Raw genomic sequence first — 10,870 nt, 5'->3', positions numbered from 1 at the left:
TTGTAAGTCAGTACATATTGCCTGGAGGCTTTGAGTTTTGCACGCCTATAGTTCGTTAAATAATTCCTCATAGTTCTTCTTCCATAGTAAATGGGCTTCCAGCTCTCCCTTCTACGCTGCCTGTTTCATTTTTTGAATTTTTGACCTTTAACATAGAGAGGGAGCTAAAAAAGAAAAGAAAAAAAGAGCCAGTCACATGCTTAGCTTCAGAAAATGACAAAAGCCCTCAACCTCACAGAGCTCAAACAGCCTGTTCTGTCTCTAGCTTCTATTTGGGGCTCTTCATCTCTTCATCCTTAAACTTACAGAGACCACCTTAAGACATCTGGGAAGCCATGTGACCCTTATGGCCAATATAGCTGTCCTTGCTCAATCCCGCCAGGAATAGTCACGGGTGGAGAAAGGCATCGGTGGTGTTGGAGAGTTCTCCATACTTGGTTTCAATGAGTTCAACACAGCGCAGAGACTCATTTCTGGCACAAAGGTCATGAGTCTTCTTCTATCCTCTCCTCTTTCTCTTACTTTAAAAAAAAAAAAAAGTCAACGTCATATGATTTCAGAATGCTCTTCCCCTGTTTAGAAAGCAGACTCACCATTGCTATGGCTTAGCCTAAAGCCCCAGCTTTTTAGTCAGGAATTCAAGCCCTCTGCCGTCTGGTTCTTATCTGCTTTTAGTACCTCCCTGCCTGGTACCTATACTAAGGTTAATTATATAGTCTCTCCATTAGACTGTGAGCTCTCTGTCTTGTATTCCATATTCCACTTCATATTCCATATTCAATAGGCCTGGAATCAAGTGAAAAAATGATAAATACTGAAAAGGGAAGAGGAGGAGAAAAAGAATGGGAAGGACACAGTGCCCACTCAAGGAAACTACCTTCCAATCCACCCACACTCACCATCTCCAGGCTACCTCCAGCCTCCACATTCAACCTGTGCCTTCCTCGTCCATCTCAACTCCTCCTCTTCTACAAAACTTTCTGGACTATTCTGCACTCTTTATTTATTTTCTAAATGAATGCATAACCCCCCTGAACTGGGGGATAAGCCCTTTAAGAGTAAGGACCATTCCTTGGGCTTCTTTCTTATGTGACACAGCTCCAAGCACACACTGCAGTGCAAAGATATCGGACTGAACTGAAAACACCATCCAATGATTAGTCCATTCTCTTCTGATGCTTGGGAGAGCAGCTGAGACAGAAACTTGGTTGTTGAGAATTTCTGTGTGATCAGAGGCCCAAGAAGAACTGTTCTCACTGTTTCTAGCCCTAAAACCTACCAAGCTGGTTGTCACTTACCAGCGTCAGTTTTCTAATCTGCAAAATGGGAATAATAATGGAACCCACTTCATCAAGCTGCTCTGAAGATAAACAACATATAACATAAAAATACTAATAACCTATAAATACAAATAACATTACACAACATATGAGGATTTAACAGTACCAGGGTGGGATGTAGAAAATCCTCCATTATTAACCACAGCAGCCTTATCATTTCCCCACCTTCCAAAAGGTATCCAGATTTCTTTCCCCAAGGCCCAGTACAAAGAGAATGCAGTGATGAGAGCTTCCCACTGGGCGGCAGTGCAGAGTTCAAAACAGATTTTGGTGTCTAGACATGGGCATGGTAAGTACAGGGAAGAAATAGAAACATTTCAGTATCACTTTCCTGCCCCTTGATATCCAAAACTACTTTAAAAGTCAAGAAAAACTAGAGAAACCACAGAAGCAATAGCAAGCCTCTGCACTGAGATTTCTCAAATATTTATTCTCCTTTCAAAGGTTGCCTATGGATAGAAAAGTAGGTAGGCATGTTTTGGGTGGGAAAGGTTCAAAAGGAGTGAAGAATCATGGAAATCTCCAAAGTGTAGAGCCAGAAGATACATCTCCTTTTGTTTCAGAAGAAATGATGGACAAAAGACTTTTGAAAATTCCCTTGGAAGTAGGTTTTTCAATCTATGGGATTGATGAGTCTTAGAGCTTGAAATGAACTATGTCATTAATGATCAGTTCCAATACCTCATCTAACAAGTAAAAAAATGGGACACTGAGAGAAGACAAGTCCCTTGCAGAAGGTCACTGAACCCAGTTTTAGCAGAGTCAAGACAGAAGTTTAGGTCTCCCTGACTCCCAGGGCCATGATTTTCCTTGTATAAAGAGGTAGCTTTGAAGAAATAAGAGCAAAGTGACTTACTAAGACATAGTGTCCCGGACTCATGGAATACGACAGACTTTCGCACTAAGCAATTAGACATCTACCTAATTATCTCAAAGGCAATTTGTACGTGTCAAACTTTCCCAGGATGCTGTGGAGAAATAGCAGTGGTCTAACCCAATAGAATCTCCATTTCAGGTAGAGATTGGGCAGCAAGAAGATTTACCCGGGTGCTTTAAGAATGTTTTCTTACCCAGACACAGTACATAAACCTTCTCATTCAGAAAATCCACATTTTTCTCAGCCTGACTCCGATCTACTTGCCAATCCAAAACAGAGTGTGTTACACATTAAAGCCACAGGATTCTTTATGGGTAACATATGGAGGCATAATATCTTGTAACCCAGTGGAATTGTCCCTAGAGTTAATATAACTCCGTTAACATATGTTTCTGCTATTCCCATCCTGCTATAAGTGTATTAAAATATATTATGCACAATGTATGGTTAATTGAAAGATACAGGGGGTATATTAAAAAATAAATCTGTTTATATGACCTATGTTGAAATACATTTGAAATACCACACAGTTGCTTTCACACTAATATACATGGACTATCTCTGTCTTTTCCTCTAATTGCTCTCTCCTTTTCCTTTCAATCTCCTATGTCTCCTTGTATGTTTCCTTGGTACCAAACTTACCACAAAATAGTAAGATTAGAGGTAGAGGGATGTGATGCCAGAAACTAAGGCAGTCAGTAAGGAGGTATGGTAGGAAGTGAGGAGCAACAGGAAAAAGTATCAGTCATCCCATCCCTTCGAATCCTGGCAGTACTAAATTTTAGAAACATAATCCAGAGAGGAGATCAAGAATATCCACTTTCCTCTCCTTTTGTTCAGTGGTCATATCCACGTGTCAAGGGATGGTCTGATTTTATACTTCCTTTTAAAGCGAGGACGTCATTGAGAGGGAAAACATGAATCTGCAGTTCCCTTTGACAATTCATTCACTGTCGTGCCCTGTACACAGTTATGAAGACTGGCTCACACTAGACCCTACATATTTCTGGAATTTATGTCATCCTCTCCAATTCATTTTGTCCCTTGTCCAGGCTATCATGGTCTTAAATCTGGATTATTAAAGGGGCCTCTTACTTGGTCTTTCTACCAATAGTCTTTTCCTATCCCAATCCATACTTACAATAAACTCTCTAGAGTTGTGAGCTAATTAAAATCTAATCTGATTTTAAAATCTGATTTAAAATCCTTCCATGGCTCTCCATTGCCCACCAAACAAAGCATAAACTCCTTAATGTGGCACAGAAGGCCCTTCATGATGAGACACCAGCCCAACCTTGAAGCCTGCTCTCCCACCACTCTTCCCCTTGCATTCTATGGTTCAGCCATACCATACCATACTGTCTCCATTCCTAACATTCTCACCCCCTCATACATGCTGACCCCACTGTGAGGAATGTCTTCCCTCCTATCTACTAACAAATTCTATTCATTCTTCAAGACCAGCCCAACACCATTTCCTCTGTGATGTCTTCCCAGAGCCACTGAACGTTATTACTGCAATTGTTTCTTCTATAATACCATAGATCGATATGCATACCTCCATTATAGCCTTTCCCATACTGCAGCAGAATCATCTCTTTATGCCTGCCCACCCCTCAATAAAATGTAAGCCTCTCGAGAACCCCAGGGCAAGTGGTTTCATTCTATAACTCATTCGATAAATATGGAGTTTAGAGTCCTGACTCTGCCACTTGCAAGTTGAAAGAACACATGCTATGTCTTAACATCTTTGGCTCTCAGCTTCCTCATACACAAAAGGGTGCAATAATTTAATATAATTCATCAGGCTGTGATGAAGAAGAAATACAATGATACGAGTGAAGCCCCTAACATAATACTTTTATATAGTTATGCTAAGTGATGGCTCTTATTATTACATGTATGTCAAGCACTTACTAAGTGCAAGGTCAATTAAGGCCTACTCTCAAGGTCCTTAGAGCGTAAGCCAAGAGACAGATAACACTTCATGCAATGTCAGAAGGACACAGAGGATGCCGGGGGAACATGAAATGGGACATCTACAGTTCAGGCTGAAAGTCATTCTAGGAGGAAGGACTGACAAGGGTTGGATCTGGGACCAGAAATGACAAAGATAGGCTACTGATGTCCTCCAGGTGAGACATGATGCTGGCCTGCAGTAAGGTAACAGCAGTAGAAAGGAACATTTAGAAGTGGACATTTAGGAAGTGGAATCAAGTCATGTGACTCAATGAATGATGAGATGTGGGGGTCCCCACCAGGGAGGAGTCTGTGCACAGATCCAGGAGAAGTTTAGGTATGCAGATTTTTTTCAGGAACCATCAATATGCTCTTTTTAACTGAAGCAATATGAGAGCATGTGATTCCCCAGGGAAAGTGGGTGGAATGAGCCAAACAGAGGGCTTCAAGGGGCACCAGCCTTTAAGGCTAAAGGTGGAAAAGTTGTTCAGGAGGGATACGGAGAGGGAACAGCCAGAGAGAGAAAAGGGACTCAGCACAGAAGCAGCCAAGGAAACAGAGAAAAGAATGTTCTTGATATTCTTAGTGCCTGATACCTGGTAGATCCACAGATACTTGTGGAATAAATGAATGAATCACTGGATTTAAGTGACCCACTTAAACTGAAGACATATGAAAGTCCTTTCATAGGAATAAGAACACATCTATTATTTCACCATCATAGTCTCCGAGATACTTAAGATCACGGACAGAGGGACATTGGCATACAGTAGAAGAGTAGGGAAACCAAAGGCTAGCTGAAACCTATCCCATAAATGAAGGAACAGCAGGAAGAAAGCCCAAATGTCCTCAAGACCATCCAGAAAAGGTCAGAGAAACCAAGTAATCCAACAGCGTCACTACTGGTGGAACAGCTGGCGCAATGGGCCTTCAGACGTGCTGCAACATGAGAGCCACACCGAAAACACAGGGCAGACAGGGGCGAGTCAGAAGGCACCATGAGGAAACAGAGAATGAAATTCAACGTGAGAACCTTGATGGATCCTAAAAAAGACATTCTTGGGACAACTGGGGAAATTTGAATATGTCCTAGAGACCTGGTGCTATCGTGGGATGGTTAATCTATTAGGTATGATAATAGCATCATGCGTAGGTAAAAGACTGTCTTTTCGGGCCCCTGGGTGGCTCAGTTGGTTAAGCGTCCAACTCTTGATTTCACCTCAGGTCTTGACCTCCGGGTTGTGAAGTTGAGCCCCATGTTGGGCTCCACGCTGGAGCTCCACCATGTACTTACCACGCTTTATTCTTCGGAAATGCATGCTAAAGTATTTAGGAGTGAAGTGTCAGATGCCACTTCCAAATGGTTTGACCAAAACACAAATCTCTCTAGGAAAGAGTTGAAGCCCAATACAGTAAAATAATAATGATAGACTCTAAGTAAAGGATATGTGGTTGTCCATGACTCTATTCTTTCAAGTTTTATATGTCTGGTATCTTTCATGATAAAGATTTGGAAGAAGAATGAGAAATGTAGTCTCCAGAACCTTCGAGAGTCATCTCCCAAAAAACGGTTCTGCGATACCCAGGAAGCAGGGACCACATGGACTCCTGAGGAGCTAGATAAAAGGCAGGAGGCAGAGCCCCAGAAAAGTGCCAAAAAATGGGGATACCACATGTACTATTTTTTTTTTAAACATTAAGGAAACAACTATGAGAAGAGTATCCTTAACCTACTTATATTTCAACACAGATTGGGAAATAACTATGAAAATTCTTTGAGAACTATTGAGCCAACGTAACTAACTCCTAAAGTAACTGGTTTAGAGTATAACTAGCTGGGGTGGACTGAGCACTTTCTCCATAACAGGCACTGTGCTGAACACATTAGCCCATTGAATTCATACAAGAGCTGTAAGAGGTAGGTACTAGTATTTCCCCTCTTACAGATCAAAGCAACTGAAGTTGTGTCGCCCAGTGAAAAGTCTCAGCTCCTGTTGGGCAGCCCCATCTGCATAAACTTCTCGAACTGTGGTCCTCAAAACCATTTCTCCCTTCACCCTTCACCCTTCAAGACCAGTGTGGAAACCAAGCCCCACGGTTACCAACCTGGGTGCTCCACTAACTCTTGGGGTTTCCCTCCCCCCCACACCCCGTTGGAAACTTCTCTTTATTCCGCTTTCTCCTCAGATTATTCTAATTGGAGTGTGCCATCTATTTCCTGCTGGAATCTCTGCTGATAGTGGGGTGGGGCGGAAACTAGAAAAATGTGACTCCTACCCAGTAGTAAGGTGGATCAGGAAGCAACCCCAGTTGGTGGAGAAGTAGCCCCTAAAAAAAGAAAGGCAAATTGGCAAAATCCTACGCATGGTAAAACCACTTGGGAGAACAATTTGGAAACAGCCCATGATAAAGCTGAAGATGAACACACCCTATGGCCCAGAAATTCCACCCCAGAAGCTCTCATATAATACATGCCCTGGGAAACAGTTGTAAGAATTTTCACAGCAGAATTTTTGTATTAGCAAAATTCTGGAAATACCCTAAATGTCCATCATGCACAGGCACATAATGAAATAATACACCAGACTGAAAAACAAGGGAAGGAGAGCCACATGTATCCGTATGCTTGACTCCCACAGACTTCCTCTTAAGCAGAGAAAGTAAATTGCAGAAGAACACAGGTGAGATGCAGCTAGATGCGGGTGCTACCCCGCATATACAGTTGAAAAGGAGGCAACGCAAACTCCGTATTGTTTAGGGATGCAGATATATGTAGTGAAAGGATGACAGAATGGCTGGGGATGAGAAACAGCAAATTCAAGATAATGGTTAATTCTGGAGAGAAGGGAGTGTCATGAAAGGCAGGCCTCCTCTGGGAGCCTCAACTCTATTAGTGATGTTTTCGCTCTTACACTGGGTGATTAACACCTAGGCTTTATTTTCTTATTCTTTGTTCCTCCTGTCTGTTTTAAATATTTAATAACCATTTTAAGGAAGTGAAAGGAGAAAAAGAAAAACTGCTGGAGGTTTCCAGGGAAAATGAAGAGCCACGTGGATTGCTGGACTCCATTGACCATTTTGCTCCTCGTCATTCCTTTTTGCCCCTTTGACACTCAAAATAGTTCAAACCATTTGAGGTTTCTGGGGCTTCTCTGAACTCTAGGCTCATTTGATGGCAGGTTGCTTCCAAGAGCCACACACCGGCCCTAAAAAGCTCAGAAGAAGCTCCACTGGGAAACATACCAAATAAGCAATCAAGTGAATAGGCTTCCTATTCAGATTATGGGCATCAGGGCAAGTTTGGGTTAGGAGGTCCTTTAGAAACCATAAAACCTTGCCTCAAGAACACACTCCCAGGTCATTTCGAGAAATCTTTCAAGGCAAAAGAAACAGTTGATTGTCTCTCTGCCTTAAGAGAGGCTGGCAAGTCCTCCTAGAGTATAGCAGAACAGCAAAGAGCCCAGTTCTGGAAGGAAACAAACCCACACTTGCATCCTGGCTCCCACTCACCAGGCTGGCTTTGCACAAGTTCCTTCACATTTTGAAAGCCACGTTTTGGCATCTGTAAGGCTGGATTGGTCAACCCTCAGAGGGTGGTTATGAAGGCCGAATGTGTTTGTAGATTAGAACAGTGCCTACACAGAGAAGGGTCCTCATAGTTCCAGAGAAGATGGGCTCTGTCACCTGTCTTGGGACCAGACCAGATTTCCTCGGCACTGCAGACACAGTCCAAAAAGGGCTCTTGGAGAGGTCATGTCATCCTCCTGAATACATTTCCTTAGGCTTCTCAAAGGCTCTTTCCTCAAAATCGTCAACACCAACACAACGGCATGAGTACCTGCTGGATACCCGTGGTGGAGGCGAGGGGTCCTCTCTGCGGACGCTAGAATCCTAGTCCCACAAGGTCATCTGGACAGTTGGTCAGAAGTCCCAGACACAGTGGCCTAAACTGTTGTGTGTACAGTCTAAGATTGTGGCCCAGATGGAGCAGGGGAAGGGGGAAGATAGAAGGGGACTGTTTATAACAACTTGGGGGCGCAACCGAAACCTCGGCCTCTCACCATTCACCGTGACCATATTTTCACCATTTTCCCGAATCCAATACTTCATGAGGAGATTCCCTCTGTCTTCCTCTCTATCTTGCCCTTTCTGCCAAAATAGCTCTCCTTTGGGAACAAATAGTTCTGTTTCTTCTTTGGAATGCCTCTGGAAGCCAGGAACTCTTATCTCCCTCCACAGCATTCTGGCCAGTGCTCGGAATGTGATTTACATTACTGACCACCACTGGCACAGGAGAACAAAACAAAGGAAGGGCTTCCCAGTAGAGCACAAAGGGGGTGGGGCCGAAAGTGCCCGGGCGGGAGACAAAGAGTGAGAGCAGAGTTTCTGGGGTAGCAAGGGGTCTGCCCCACTGGCCTCTCCTTCCGCACACCATGGAGAGCAGCAAACACGTCACTGCAATCCTCTCTCGTGGGCTGGGGGTGATGCAGTGGTGTCTGGAGAGCCTGAAGAGAGACGTTCTGCTCTTCTGGGATTTGCTGCAAGGACTGCGGGCTTCGGGGCTGACTCACTCAACAGGGCTGGGTGCAGGCCAAGGAGTCACGGAAAGACTCTCAGGGTCACACACGCTGCCCTTGGCGTGCCAGCTCAGCCTGCTGGGGACCAGCCAGGGCTCGTTGGGCAAGGAGAGTGAGGCCCAGGGAGTCAAGACTTTTTGCAATGATTGAGGCTCTTTCTCCACCGGGGCAAGAAAGCATTCCTCTCCGGGGGATGGATTACAAAGCAAATTGTTCCTGCCTCTCTTCAAAGGCCAAGAAGGTTAGGAAACCACTCCTTCTTTCTCCAGAAAGCCTGAAGAATTTTCAGGCAGATTGGTCTGTTCCAGATGGCTCCAGTGTGACATGCTGCCCCCTTACCTTACTTGGCTCTCCGGGACAGCCCAACTGGCTGCAGGGTGGGACCCAGACTACTCACCTTCCTCTTTTGTTTGCTGAGCTCCTACAACATAAGACATACGCATTTGTCTCTGAGCCTAATTCCTGACAACTCTTAAAGCCCTCTAAATTTCCTGAGTAATAAGCGAACGAGCAGCATCTTTTTGACCCTGGTTCCTGACACAGGGCTCCTAAATCCCTTGGTTTCCTGGGTGACAGGAGTGGTTTTTGTTCTCATAAGGTGACTCTGTGCGGGCTTCTGGATAGTTTCAGCATGGGGACTTGTCACCAGAAAGACAAAGCTGTGATTAGAAGCTGAGAACTTTCAGCCCAACCCCTGTCCTCTAGGGAGAGGAGAAGGACTGGAAATTGCATTAATAATTGATCATGCCTGTACGAGAAAGCCTCCCCCCAAATCCTTAAACCATGGGGTTTGGAGAGCTTTTGCGTTAATGAACACACCGGGAGGGTGACACACCCCAACTCCACAGGGACAGAAACTCCTTCACTCTGGGACCCTTCCTGACCTTGCCCTGTGTCCCTCTTCATCTGGCTGTTCATCTCTATCTGTTATCATATCCTGGATAATAAACCAGCAAACATACGGAAATGTTCCCCGAGCTTCGTGAGCTAACCCAGCAAATTATCAAGCCTCCCCGGGGACTGTGGGAACGCTCAACTTTGTAGCTAAGTCAGTCAGAAGTGTGGGTACCCTGGGGACCCACTGCTTGTGACTATTGTCCGAAGTGAAGGCAATCTCTTGGGACCGAGCCCTTAAACCTGATTCTAATTCCAGCTAGTTACTGTCAGAAATGACTTAAATTCTAGGACATTCAGTTGGTGTCTGGAGAGTTGGAAAATTGGTTGGCGTGGGAACACACACACACACACACACACACACACACACACACATTTAGTGTCAGAAGCATTGTAAGTAGAGAAACCATTTTCCTTTACCCAGAAATCAACCCGTGGGAATTTTCCTTAGAAAGGTTTTACTGGCAGTCCCTACAATGCAAAACAGAAGGGGTAACAAAAATAAAACAACAAGCCCAAATATGCCAACGTCTTGAGACATTTTACAAAGACCTTGAAGTTGCTGACTTCTACCTTAGACATCAACCCTCCTGGTCCCTCCCAGGCCTCCAACTAGGTCGTTGTGTCAAGTGGGCTCTTCTGGCTAGTTCCTCCATCCACCAGAACCTTCTATCTATCAAGTGCTGAAGCTTTGTCCAAATTCCCACTCCGGCCCTGGGCCCCGGGCTCCTAGGTCTACCATCAGCCCCTAAAGAAGTTATTCACCCTGCAGCCTTGCCCTGCGTTCATCTCTGAACCCCAAACTGAAACCAAGCAATCATCTGTCAAAGTGTAAATCCTCACTGTACCTAGGAACCCAGACTGTTAAAGCTGGAAGCACCCTAAAGGAACATTAAATCTACCCTTCTCACTTTGCAGGTAGAAAATGAGGTCCCAAGAGAGGATCTCCGATCTAAGACCAGAGCGAGTTCCTGAACTCCTATTTGGATGTCCTTTAAGACGTGTCACACCACTCCCCTGCCTACGTACTTGCCAACGTTGTCAGACCAAACCAGAGCTAAGAAAGAGGGAAACATTTGTCAAACAGAATGATACTTTCCCTCAGGAAACTTGGGATTTCTTCCTAAGGCAGGTGCCTGAGAGACCCCTCTTAAGGGACCCTCCAGCCTCTCCTTGTGCCTTGACCCCCTCACCACGGTCCAGCCCCAGAGACCTTCTCTCAG

The sequence above is a fragment of the Ursus arctos genome, unplaced genomic scaffold, assembly GCF_023065955.2.
Source record: "Ursus arctos isolate Adak ecotype North America unplaced genomic scaffold, UrsArc2.0 scaffold_22, whole genome shotgun sequence".
NCBI classification, from domain to species: Eukaryota; Metazoa; Chordata; class Mammalia; order Carnivora; family Ursidae; genus Ursus; species Ursus arctos.
This window is presented reverse-complemented; position numbering follows the sequence as displayed.